The sequence below is a fragment of the Procambarus clarkii genome, chromosome 28 (genome assembly GCF_040958095.1).
Source record: "Procambarus clarkii isolate CNS0578487 chromosome 28, FALCON_Pclarkii_2.0, whole genome shotgun sequence".
Taxonomy (NCBI): Eukaryota; Metazoa; Arthropoda; class Malacostraca; order Decapoda; family Cambaridae; genus Procambarus; species Procambarus clarkii.
Window position 1 is genome coordinate 29,054,904 of NC_091177.1, and position 14,037 is coordinate 29,068,940.

The following is a 14,037-nucleotide window of genomic DNA, read 5'->3' on the forward strand; positions in this document are numbered from 1 at the left end:
CAGATTTTCAGGCCAAAGGCACAATATACTACAGGTTTGCTGATGGCATAGTTAACAAACATAATTATAAATGTTATGAGCAGCACAACAAATAAACATAAAACCAAATGTATAAAGTACTTTACTTGGCTGAGAGAAACAATTTTGAGGTTGTAGAATATTGGCAGAATGACTTGATGTACAAACACGCATCCCGGGATGATCCCTAGTAAACATGTGCACAGCTGAGTCCCAAATAAATATAGTTCTGTAGCATTACCTGAGGACAATAATGAAAAATTAATCTGATTATATAAATATTATTAAATATATAATATGTAATATATATATATATATATATATATATATATATATATATATATATATATATATATATATATATATATATATATATATATATATATATATATATATATATATGTATACATATTTTATTAAATATGACCGAAAAAGTAAGATTAATAATTCTAACACGAATTTTCTCAATCTTTCGTACATTATGCTTCACTGTTGGAGGTAAATCAAAAATCACTTCTCCAAAATTCATTTTTATTTCTAGTCTGACGCGACACGGGCGCGTTTCGTAAAACTTATTACATTTTCAAAGACTTCACAAATACACAACTGATTAGAACTTGCGTTTCCCTGATTTTATATCTACATTTGAGTGAGGTGGGAAGGGTGATGTGGCATTACATTTGAGTGAGGTGGGAAGGATGATGTGGCATTAGAGGATATTAATAGGGTATTAAAAGTATCGACACAAGACAGAACACGAAACAATGGATATTGAATAGAAGTGTTTGTAGAAAGCCTATTGGTCCATATTTCTTGATGCTTCTATATTGGAGCGGAGTCTTGAGGTGGGTAGAATATAGTTGTGCAATAATTGGCTGTTGATTGCTGGTGTTGACTTCTTGATGTGTAGTGCCTCGCAAACGTCAAGCCGCCTGCTATCGCTGTATCTATCGATGATTTCTGTGTTGTTTACTAGGATTTCTCTGGCGATGGTTTGGTTATGGGAAGAGATTATATGTTCCTTAATGGAGCCCTGTTGTTTATGCATCGTTAAACGCCTAGAAAGAGATGTTGTTGTCTTGCCTATATACTGGGTTTTTTGGAGCTTACAGTCCCCAAGTGGGCATTTGAAGGCATAGACAACGTTAGTCTCTTTTAAAGCGTTCTGTTTCGTGTCTGGAGAGTTTCTCATGAGTAGGCTGGCCGTTTTTCTGGTTTTATAGTAAATCGTCAGTTGTATCCTCTGATTTTTGTCTGTAGGGATAACGTTTCTATTAACAATATCTTTCAGGACCCTTTCCTCTGTTTTATGAGCTGTGGAAAAGAAGTTCCTGTAAAATAGTCTAATAGGGGGTATAGGTGTTGTGTTAGTTGTCTCTTCGGAGGTTGCATGGCTTTTCACTTTCCTTCTTATGATGTCTTCAATGAAACCATTGGAGAAACCGTTATTGACTAGAACCTGCCTTACCCTACAGAGTTCTTCGTCGACTTGCTTCCATTCTGAGCTGTGGCTGAGAGCACGGTCGACGTATGCGTTAACAACACTCCTCTTGTACCTGTCAGGGCAGTCGCTGTTGGCATTTAGGCACATTCCTATGTTTGTTTCCTTTGTGTAGACTGCAGTGTGGAAACCTCCGCCAGTCTACACAAAGTCTACACAAAGGAAACAAACATAGGAATGTGCCTAAATGCCAACAGCGACTGCCCTGACAGGTACAAGAGGAATGTTGTTAACGCATACGTCGACCGTGCTCTCAGCCACAGCTCAGAATGGAAGCAAGTCGACGAAGAACTCTGTAGGGTAAGGCAGGTTCTAGTCAATAACGGTTTCTCCAATGGTTTCATCGAAGACATCATAAGAAGGAAAGTGAAAAGCCATGCAACCTCCGAAGAGACAACTAACACAACACCTATACCCCCTATTAGACTATTTTACAGGAACTTCTTTTCCACAGCTCATAAAACAGAGGAAAGGGTCCTGAAAGATATTGTTAATAGAAACGTTATCCCTACAGACAAAAATCAGAGGATACAACTGACGATTTACTATAAAACCAGAAAAACGGCCAGCCTACTCATGAGAAACTCTCCAGACACGAAACAGAACGCTTTAAAAGAGACTAACGTTGTCTATGCCTTCAAATGCCCACTTGGGGACTGTAAGCTCCAAAAAACCCAGTATATAGGCAAGACAACAACATCTCTTTCTAGGCGTTTAACGATGCATAAACAACAGGGCTCCATTAAGGAACATATAATCTCTTCCCATAACCAAACCATCGCCAGAGAAATCCTAGTAAACAACACAGAAATCATCGATAGATACAGCGATAGCAGGCGGCTTGACGTTTGCGAGGCACTACACATCAAGAAGTCAACACCAGCAATCAACAGCCAATTATTGCACAACTATATTCTACCCACCTCAAGACTCCGCTCCAATATAGAAGCATCAAGAAATATGGACCAATAGGCTTTCTACAAACACTTCTATTCAATATCCATTGTTTCGTGTTCTGTCTTGTGTCGATACTTTTAATACCCTATTAATATCCTCTAATGCCACATCATCCTTCCCACCTCACTCAAATGTAATGCCACATCACCCTTCCCACCTCACTCAAATGTAGATATAAAATCAGGGAAACGCAAGTTCTAATCAGTTGTGTATTTGTGAAGTCTTTGAAAATGTAATAAGTTTTACGAAACGCGCCCGTGTCGCGTCAGACTAGAAATAAAATGAATTTTGGAGAAGTGATTTTTGATTTACCTCCAACAGTGAAGCATAATGTACGAAAGATTGAGAAAATTCGTGTTAGAATTATTAATCTTACTTTTTCGGTCATATTTAATAAAATATGTCTACAGGAAAGACTGCTACCAAAATATACTAATATATATGTATATATATAGCAGGTAGCAGTCTTTCCTGTAGACATATATTATTAAATATGACCGAAAAAGTAAGATTATTAATTCTAACCCGAATTTTCTCGATCTTTCTTACGTTTCTTTTCACTGTTGATGGTAATTCAAAGATCAATTCTCCAAAATTCATTTTTATTTCTAGTCTGACGCGACACTTGAGCGCGTTTCGTAAAACTTATTACATTTTCAAAGACTTTAGTTTACACAAGCACACACAACTTTAACTGAATAGAGCTTAAACATCTTTCGAGTTTACAGCGATAGCAGGCGGCTTGACGTCTGCGAGGCACTACACATCAAGAAGTCAACACCAGCAATCAACAGCCAATTAATGCACAACTATATTCTACCCACTTCAAGACTCCGCTCCAATATAGAAGCATCAAGAAATATGGGCCAATAAAAATAGGCCTTCTGCAGTTACCTACTTTTAATACCTGTTTGTATTTCATTGTTTCGTGTTCTGTCTTGTGTTAAAAGTTTATTTTCACCTCATCCAAAACTATTGTAACATGTCACTTCACCCAAATGTAGGCATAAAAACTGGAAAGATGTTCAAGTTCTATTCAGTTAAAGTTGTGTGTGTTTGTGTAAACTAAAGTCTTTGAAAATGTAATAAGTTTTACGAAACGCGCTCAAGTGTCGCGTCAGACTAGAAATAAAAATGAATTTTAGAGAATTGATCTTTGAATTACCATCAACAGTGAAAAGAATCGTAAGAAAGATCGAGAAAATTCGTGTTAGAATTATTAATATTACTTTTTCGGTCATATTTAATAATATATATATTACATATATATATATATATATATATGTCGTACCTAGTAGCCAGAACACACTTCTCAGCCTACTATGCAAGGCCCAATTTGCCTAATAAGCCAAGTTTTCATGAATTAATTGTTTTTCGAGTACCTAACCTACCTAACCTAACCTAACCTAACTTTTTCGGCTACCTAACCTAACCTAACCTATAAAGATAGGTTAGGTTAGGTTAGGTAGGGTTGGTTAGGTTCGGTCATATATCTACGTCAATTTTAACTCCAATAAAAAAAAATTGACCTCATACATAATGAAATGCGTAGCTTTATCATTTCATAAGCAAAAAATTTGAGAAAATATATTAATTCAGGAAAACTTCGCTTATTAGGCAAATCGGGCCTTGCATAGTAGGCTGAGAAGTGCGTTCTGGCTATTAGGTACGACATATATATATATATATATATATATATATATATATATATATATATATATATATAACTGAAAACTCACACCCCAGAAGTGCCTCGAACCCATACTGCCAGGAGCAACGCAACTGGTATGTACAGGACACCTTAATCCACTCGACCATGCGTTGCTCCTGGCAGTATGGTTTCGAGTCACTTCTGGGGTGTGAGTTTTCAGTTGCATATTGTCCTGGGGACCATTCAGGCTTGTTTGCATTTGTGTTCCTCACGTGTGCCCCAAAGAATGAGGTGATTTGATAAAATACTATGCTCAAGATTACTATCCGAGTGTCGGTGGGGGGTGGTTCAAATAGTTTCGGCTATCGCCTCCTTATGTCCAGTCGTGATGGTCGAGTGGATTAAGGTGTCCTGTACATACCAGTTGCGTTGCTCCTGGCATTATGGGTTCGAGGCACTTCTGGGGTGTGAGTTTTCAGTTATATATATATATATATATATATATATATATATATATATATATATATATATATATATATATATATATATATATATATATATATATATATATATATATATGTCGTACCTAGTAGCCAGAACGCACTTCTCAGCCTACTATGCAAGGCCCAATTTGCCTAATAAGCCAAGTTTTTATGAATTGTTTTTCGACTACCTAACCTACCTAACCTAACCTAACCTAACTTTTTCGGCTACCTAACCTAACCTAACCAATAAAGATAGGTTAGGTTAGGTTAGGTAGGGTTGGTTAGGTTCGGTCATATTTATACGTTAATTTTAACTCCAATAAAAAAAAATTGACCTCATACATAATGAAATGGGTAGCTTTATCATTTCATAAGAAAAAAATTAGAGAAAATATATTAATTCATGAAAACTTGGCTTATTAGGCAAATCGGCCCTTGCATAGTAGGCTGAGAAATGCGTTCTGGCTACTAGGTTCGACATATATATATATATATATATATATATATATATATATATATATATATATATAGATATATATATATATATATATATATATATATATATATATATATATATATATATATATATATATATATATATATATATATATATATATAGGGGGGTACCACCTCTGGTGCAATTATAGGGACCCACAAGCCTCAGAGAAGGAAACACAGAGCATTCAGGGAAAAACTTGCCATTTAACGCTGAATACTTAAGAGTGTTCGCTTCTCCTACCACCTCCCTTTTTTATGGTGTACACTTTATTATGTAAGGTTATACAGTTAAATATCTGATGTTATACAAAAAATTAACATTAAGAGGATACAAAAAAAGTTCGCTTCCTAGAAGCTGTAGATTTCCTCGAACTCCTCCGACGCCGGGCAGGAACCGAGGATGCAGCGAGCATTCCCCCTCTGGATCGCAACACTGAGGCGCTGAAAAAGAAAACTTGCTGCTCTAGGGTCTCTTGTGGTGTCAATGAGCTTGGAACCAAGATTCTTAAGAAACCTTCTTGCACTCTCTCCCCATGGGCCTAGGGTCTCAGACCCTATTGGAACGAAGTTGTACCGATGATCTAATTGCCTGTACTTGGCTGACTTGTCTCTTTCTCTGTGTGTCGCCGCGGCTCCTGCTGTGCCGGCAGAGAGGTTGATGTATGTGGTTGCCAGGGTGGATACACAAGTATAGTCCCATGCCAACTGTCTGCCACCCTTCCACGGTCGCAGTGTGATTCCGTCTGGTCGGCCGGCCAAGCTAACAGAGTCACGGTTTAGTAGGTTGCGGGGCTCTCTCTCCGCTGGACACTGAGCAGAGGCAAGGCTTCTTTTAATGATGTCATTGACTTCGTCGTGTCTAGTGTGCCAACCACCAGATTTTCCACAGTGCAGGCCATGCAATCGATATTCGTCAGCATCTGCCTCGCCGCAAATACACCTGTGAACAGTGTGGATAGGGGCATAGATTACCTAAGTGAGTGTGTGTATATATATATATATATATATATATATATATATATATATATATATATATATATATATATATATATATATATATATATATATATATATATATATATATATGTATATATATATATATATATATATATATATATATGTATATATATATATATATATATAATATATATATATATATATATATATATATATATATATGTATATATATATTTATATAATATGTGTGTGTGTGTAGCCAGAGGTGCGTTCTGGCTAGTCAAAGGTAGAGTGGAGGAAGTTATATCATTGATGGCTACATATTGGTGTCTGTCACTAAGATAGGATCGAATATAGTTCAGGAGAAGGCCTCTGATTCCATAATGGTGAAGTTCAAGTAAGAAGTAGTTATGGTTAACAGTATCAAAGGGCTTTCTTGGGGGCAATGAAGAGCCCAATTAGGAACTTACTTTTGTCAAGGGCTGTGCAAATTATATATAGCAGACTAAAATTGCAATATTGGAACTCTTTTTGGAAGCAGACGCCAAACTGACCGGGACTTAATATGCTCAAGTTTTACGAGGTATGAGTAAAGCTGTTGGTAAATTATGTTTTCAAATATTTTTTATACCAGTATAGGTAGATTAGGTATCGGTCTGTAATTGTTTATGTCTGCCGTATCGTCATCTTTATAACTGGCGTCAAGGAAAGTCTGACACTAGAGATTTGTTGCAATAGCAGAGTTATGGGTGGTGAAAGGGCATGAGGGGCACTCTTTTATACCATAGATGGTATTTGACTAATGTTCCTAGCTTTGGTTCACAGAAGTATCTTGCAGTATTTGTATGATATAAATACAGGTGTGATTACCTAAGTGTAGTTACAGGATGAGGCCTACACTTGTGGTGTCCCGTCTTCCCAGTACTCTTTGTTGTATAACGGTTTAAAACTAATGAAGGTTTTGCCAACCATCACCTTCTCACTAAATTTATTCCAACCGTCTACCACTCTGTTTGCAAAAGGAAACTTTCTAATATATTTTCAGCCACATTAGTTTTCTTAGCTTGAATCTGTATCCTCTTGTTAGTGAAGTTGTTGGTTTTAGGAATTCCTCTTGGTCAATTTGAACGATTCCTGTTAGTAATTTGTAAGTGGTGATCATATTACCTTTATTTCTTCTATCTTCTACTGATGGCATGTTTAATGCCTCTAGTGTCTCTTCGTAACTCTTTGTTTTTTTTCAGTTCCAGGAGCCATGTTTGCTGCACACCACTGCACCTTTTCCAGTTTATTGATGTACTTCTTGACATTTGGGTACCATTCACCTGCTGCATGTTCCAGTTTTTGGTCTCACAAAGTCATGAACAATTGCTTTAGTCTGTCACCATCCTTATAATTAAAAGCAAGTCTGAAGTTGTAAACCAATGCTTAAGCTAGTTATGTCCCTTATGTGTAGTGGAAGTATGTTGAACAGTCTCGGGCCTCTGGTGTTGATGGAGTTCACTCTCTCAGAGTACCTGTTGCACCTCTGCTCTTCAACGGGGTATTCTGCACATCCTGCTATGCCTTCTGGTCTCATGTGATATTATTTCTGTGCAGGTTTGGGACCAGCCCTCTAATATTTTTTCCACGTATAAATTATTATGTGTCTCTCCCGCCTGCGCTCAAGAGAATACAGATTTAGGATCTTTAGTCGGTTCCAGTAGTTTAGATGTTTTTACTGAGTGAATTCTAGCAGTAAAGTGCTCACAAAAGCCCTCCACAATGTAAACTGGGAATCTGAATTTATCAATACACAGAATATTAATTCGTTAACTAGCCTCTTCCTTTCCAAAATTTTAAGCCTTTACTATACTTATTGTCCTCTCCTCACCAAGCAAGTAACTGGTGTGACGATAATCTCCTTCAAGAGATTGAGCCTGCTCTTCCCTCCAAAAATACGTCGCAACAAATATATATAACTACTATGGAAGAAATGTCCAACAACGACAACAACACCAGCAAGGTTTGCCAGAGCGCAAAACGTATGCAGCCAAGAACACCTGCTCAGACTCAAACCGCCAAACTACCTGTCTTACTGCCGGCTCCCCGCTGATTGGTCGCCGGTCTGGCTGCAACTGCACTCGCCCCCCCATACTACTTGATGTCTGGGGCCGCCACGACCTCAGTCCTCAGAATATTCCGTGCTTTCACAGTTAACACTTCTCCCTGCTAGACGTAAGCTTTGGCGTACGTGTACTAAGAGAGGTGATAGCTTAAAGCCAATATTCCAGCACCTCTCATTACTTGTATATTGCACTTCTTGTTATTTTGCTCACTTGTCTTAACGTAACTTTTCATTGTCATTTAATTATTCTTATTATTTTGATTGATTGATTTTATTATACGAATTTGTTTGACCATTTTATTCATGTTTTATTTCTTTAACGTAATTAAAATTTCATTGTTAAAATTACTTGTGTTTTGTGTGTCTTCTCCTTACCTTACCACAGACGAAGTTCCAGATTTTCTATTTTTTTTTTAATACTATGTGACGAGGCCATACCCCTAGCTTTGAACAGCCGAACACCAACGCGTTACCGTCACACTGGCAAAAGGTTAAATATTCCCTGGCTCACTAATGGCATACTTAAAGCAATCAACAAGAAATATAAATATGAAAAAACTTAGGATTGGCCTAGTTGCAAAAGAAGTGGTTAAGAGGTACTCATCAGTGCTTACCAGTATAATAAGTATAAGCAAAGCGTTCCTATTACGAGAATAGATTCAAAGAAGCGAAAGGCAAACATGAAAAGCACATGGAGAGCCATCTCTAACATCCTAGGAGCTAAACAACATTTACATAATAAGATAAAAATCTCCAAGGATGGTTATACACCTGCAACAGATCTTGAAAAAGCAACTAAATTTATTAGCTTCTTTTCATCGATTGGTGCTCACCTTGCCCGAAAAATCCCAGAGACTCAGACACATGTTACCACACATCTTTCACACAGGTATACAAATTCTCTTCTCCTCTCTCCGGTCAGCCCTACAGATGTTGTGTCCATCATTCACTCGCTAAAAATCAAAGCTGGGAACATTAGTGAAATACCATCAATGGTATACAGATGTGCCTCCCATGCCCTTGCATTACTGTTCAATAAATACCTAGAGTGTCATACCTTCCCTGATATCCTTAAAAAAGCAAGAGTAACGCCAGTTCATAAAGGAGGTAACGAGACAAACACAAATAATTACAGACCCATATCGAATCTACCCATATTATCAAAAATATTTGAAAAAAATTATTTACAAACAGCTCTTCTCCTTTCTTGTAAACTTCAAAATACTAAGTCCCTGTCAGTTTGGCTTCCGCTCCCAAAGAGTACCAATGATGCAATTGTTAGTCTGCTTGACTTAATCCTACTCAGCCATTGACAAAAATGAGTTTCCGATTGGACTCTTCATTGACCTGAGAAAGGCCTTTGATACTGTTAACCATAACTACCTCTTACTTAAACTCCGCCACTATGGAATCCGTGACCTGCCCTGGACTATATCAGATCCCATGTTAGTGACAGACACCAATGTGTAGCCATCAATGATATAACCTCTCCCACTCTACCATTAACCGTAGGGGTGCCACAGGGCAGCATCCTAGGACCCTACTGTTTCTTATCAATGATCTCCCTAATGTCTCTAAACATGCTTAAACCTATATTGTTTGTTGATGATACTACTCTCATCTACTCTGACCCCAACCCACTCATCTATATAAATAAATATGAAAATGTTCGTTTGTTCAAAATCTCTAATCTCGGAAAGTTCTTCACCGATTGCTTTTGAAATTTCACACAATGTTCCATTCGCATCCGGCCAGGTTTTTATACACATACTGCATAGATGTCACGTCTGTGACGGTAAAAAAAAAAAAAAAACATGCTTTTCTGAAAAACTGTGTTTTTCGTGTGTTTTTCATGTCAGGAAATCTTCGAAACCTCTTTACCGATTGCTTTGAAATTTTGACACAACGTTGCATTCGAATAGGGGCGTCTTTTTATATACCTACTATATAGATGCCACCCCTGTGACAGGTAAAAACATGAGTTTTTTTCAAAACAGCGCCATCTGTTGCACATAGCAGCAACATTCACGTTATACTAAATATGTCACGAATTCCATTTCAATGTTTCTGATTGCATTGATAATTTTTTTTTCATAGATTTCGATTTATTTTATTTTTTATTGAATTATTTTGTGTGACATTGTGTTGGAAATGAGCGGTGTTGTTTACCATACCGTTCATTTCGTAAGTATAAGTATAGATGCCACACCTGTTACAGGTGTAGCAAGGAACAGGGAAGTGGAGGATAGTGGTGAGGACGAGGAGATGGGGGAGGGGGGGGGAAGAATGGTGCGAAGGAGACGGGGACGGGGGAAGTTGGGTATGGTGGGGAGGACGAAGGGACGGGGGAGTGGGGAATGGTCCAGTATAAATACACACACACACACACACACACACACACACACACACACACACACACACACACACACACACCCACCCACACACACACACACACACACACACACTATTGAATAACTAGTAAGCTCACTCAAACCACAAGAAAGTGAAGAAAAACAGTACAAACAGCACCACTGAAAATAAGTGTTGAGTACATCGTGGTATTGTGAAATTGTGGAGCCGGAGTGACCTCACCACTAGTGACCTCACCAGCTGTGACGCGGGACGCAGCGACCTCACATCTTGACCAGCCGCGTGGAGTACTTTCTCGCCTGTTTGTGCTGCAGATTGTGCAAGGTATTGAGGAGCGCCTTTTTGGCTAGGTTGTTACTGCAATGACTAGATCAGGAAGGGGTTCAAGGTCAATCACAAGCAGGGATGAGGAGGAGGACATATTTATAGACAAATTAATAGGGAAATTTGTAGAGAGAAGGAGCGATTGGATGGAGGATCTAATTCAAGGGATTAAAAGTGAGTTATTTCAGCAAATACAGGATGCGGTAGAGAGGCAGAAACAAGAACTTATGCTCTATGTTCAGGAAGAGATTAGGAAGGGAAGAGAGGACTGGGAGAGGGAATGTGCTCGTATCACAAACGAATTAGGAAGGATTAACAGCATGGCTAAGGACAGAGGATTAGTGGGGGATGGGTTAGAGACGGTGGTTGGGATGGAGAATCCCCAGGGGACAGGCTACCAGCATGACACTGAATTACTGAGGAGACGGTCTATTATAATACATGGATTATTCGAATCTGGGGCACCAACAAGACAAGAGAGAATAGAAACGGAAAAATACGAATTGCACGAGATATTGAGATGTATTGGAGCAGGAATGGCAGAACACGAGGTGGATATCAGCCGCCGGGTTGGACCTTACAATTGTACCAAGAATAGACCTGTTCTGGTGCAATTCTCCAATGAGGAGGCTGTGGAGTACATAATGAGGAACAAGCATTTACTCAGAGGAAGTGAAACCCATTACAATGTGTTTATAGAGAGGTTTATGACGAAAGATGAGCAAATAGTCCACAAGAATAGATGGCAACAACGACACCGAACTAGCCTCTCAGGTAGTCTCACCTCCCAGGTCACATCCCAGGTCACCTCCCAGGCCACCTCCCAGGTCACCTCCCAGGTCGCATCCTCCCCAACTCAGCCCTCCTATACCTCCCCCCTGCCTCAGCCCCCCAAAACCCCCCTGTCCCTTCCACATTTGCACCTCCCCAACGATTCCCCTGCCCCTGCTACATCACACCTGTCAACGACCCCAGTGGGTCAAGCCATGCCCTCCCCAAACCCACCTTCCCATCCCCCCTCCCCAACTACCCCTTCCTACTCCCCTGCCCCTTCTACCCCATTGACTTCAATTCCATCTACTCCATCCCAGCTTCCACTGCACCCCTCTTCCACTCACCCCCAAACCCCACCCAACCCTCACCCCTCCTATGCACCTCCAGCCCACATTTAACCCCCTCACCTTGTGACCCCCTAACACCTTCCCCCATCTCCCTCTTCCCCTCTTCTACCCCCAAACCCCCACCTACCCCCGATTCCCCCCTAACTAATACACCCTCTCTTCCACTCCCAGCACCCATGCTCCATTCTCATCTCAGCCCTCTGCCCTCAGTATCCCTCTCCCTCCCAACCTCTCAACCTCTATCTGACTCTCAGTCTCACTCTATTTCTCAACCCCCCTATGCTATTCAGACCCCTAACTTTCAGACCCATTATGCCCTTCCTACCCCCCTAGATGCCCAGACCCCATTCGCCTACCAGGCACTCCCAGGCACCCCCCTAGCACCCCCCCACTCACCCCCACAGCCCCCACTTGCCCCCCAGACACCCCCCAGTTCCCCCCAGACCCCTGGTGAAAGGGGGAACTCTGACACCCGAGTTTCCAAGAAGAGTCTCAAGGTTTGGTACACCAATGCTGATGGGGTAGCCAATAAAGCAGAAGAGATAAAAGAAAGAGTTAGTGAGGCAGACCCAGACATAGTGGCAATAGTGGAAACTAAAATAAATGGCATGATCTCGATGCAATCTTTCCAGAGGGGTACCAGGTGATAAGAAAAGAAAGGACACAGAGACAGGGAGGAGGAGTGGCACTACTAATAAAGCGGAAATGGAAGTTTGATGAGCTGGAAAATCCGGTACCAATGAAAGCACGAGCTTCATACATGGAACTCTGACAGTGGATGGGAAGAAAATTGTAATCTTGATACTCTACAATCCCCCACCAAACAGTAGAAGGCCCAGGCAGCAGTACGAGGACAGCAACAAGACATGTATAGATGAACTGCAGAGGGCAGCAACTTTAGCGCATAGAATGAGAGCGAAGCTGCTGGTCATGGGGGACCTAAATCACGGAGAGATAGATTGGGAAACGAGGAATCCCCATGGCGGGGAGGAGACCTGGGGAGCGAAGCTGGTAGACGTTATTGACAGGAATTTCCTAACACAGCATGTGAAAGAAGATACTAGGGAAAGAGGAGGGGATACGCCCAGCCTATTAGATCTCTTTTTCACCCAGAATGTAGAAGACATCGAGCAGTTGGAACATGAAATACCACTAGGAGCTAGTGACCATTGTGTCCTAGTCTTTGACTACATGATGGAGCTTAAAATTGTGACCAAAGGACAAGAGGTCCGGGAAAGGAGACTTGATTACAGAAAAGGGGACTACAGAAGGATAAGGGACTACCTGGGAGAAGTGCAGTGGGAGGAAGAACTTAGAGGAAAAACAGTGCAAGGTATGATGAACCAAGTCATATTGAAATGCAAGGAGGCTGAAGAGAGATTTATTCCAACAATAAAGGAAAAAAGCAGGAGGGAATATAATAACCCATGGTTTAATAGACAGTGTCAGGAAGCAAAGGTGAGAAGCAGGAGGGAATGGAGGAAGTACAGAAGACAAAGGACAGAGGACAACAGGATTAGATGTAACAGAGCTAGGAATGATTACATTAACATAAGACGAGTGTCGGAAAGAAATTATGAGAACGATATTGCAGTCAAAGCGAAAAAGCAACCAAAATTACTACATAGCCATATAAGAAGGAAGATGTCGGTAAATGACCAAGTGACAAGACTGAGGAAAACAGAAGGGGCATATACAGAAAGCGACAAGGAAATCTGCGAGGTACTGAATGCAAAATTCCATGGAGTGTTCACAACCGAGCCTGAGCAGCTCCCATTGTTAGAAGAGATTACCCAAGATGAAAGACTGTCAGATATAGAGGTGACAGCAGAGGATGTAATGAAACAGTTGACAACACTGGATGCAAATAAAGCTGTTGGACCAGACAAAGTATCACCGTGGATACTTAAAGAGGCAGCGCAGGCTCTCAGCGTGCCTCTGGCAATGATCTTTAATGAGTCATTTATGTCGGGAGAATTGCCCAGTTGCTGGAAAGAGGCAAATGTCGTACCGATTTTCAAAAAAGGAGATAGGGAGGAGGCACTTAA

The 14,037-nt window shown here is 40.2% G+C and overlaps 1 pseudogene; it reads right to left on the reverse strand.

Annotated features, from left to right (window-relative positions):
* The window catches only part of LOC138369453 (sodium-dependent multivitamin transporter-like), a 78,637-nt pseudogene that overhangs the window by 15,646 nt on the left and 48,954 nt on the right, over positions 1–14,037 (reverse strand).